The sequence below is a fragment of the Fukomys damarensis genome, unplaced genomic scaffold (assembly GCF_012274545.1).
Source record: "Fukomys damarensis isolate Sample0158 unplaced genomic scaffold, DMR_v1.0_HiC HiC_scaffold_30, whole genome shotgun sequence".
NCBI classification, from domain to species: domain Eukaryota; kingdom Metazoa; phylum Chordata; class Mammalia; order Rodentia; family Bathyergidae; genus Fukomys; species Fukomys damarensis.
The window spans coordinates 34,469,611-34,469,899 of NW_022900942.1; the positions used below are offsets into that span (position 1 = coordinate 34,469,611).

At 72.0% G+C, this 289-nt stretch overlaps 1 protein-coding gene across 1 annotated transcript in view; it reads right to left on the minus strand.

The window, feature by feature from the left end:
* Nucleotides 1-235, minus strand: part of Mapk4 (mitogen-activated protein kinase 4) — a 144,882-nt gene extending 144,647 nt beyond the window's left edge. The window contains exon 1 of the mRNA XM_033757330.1: nt 53-235. The gene's annotated coding sequence lies outside the window, so the exon portion shown is untranslated. The remainder of the gene's footprint in view (nt 1-52) is intronic.
* Between the last annotated feature and the right edge of the window lie 54 nt (nt 236-289).

The window sequence follows — 289 nt, forward strand, 5'->3', positions numbered from 1 at the left end:
CGCACCACGGACTCCGGCCTGGAGCGATCGTGCCGCTTCGAGGCTGCCTCACCTGCGTCGATCCCCGTCCCGGGGCAGCCTGGCCTTCCCGCCGGGGCACTCGCGGCAGAGTCCGCAGTCACCTTAGAAGCCCGTCCTCACTCTACCCGCGCTGGGGGTTCCCTCAAGCTCCACCTAGGGAGCGGAGGAAAGGAGGAGAGAAGCGGGGTCAGCGGGCGCTGCGGTAGCGGCCCAGGAGAGGGCGGGGAGGAGGAGCCGGCGGGAACCGGACGACTCCAGGCCGGGGGAG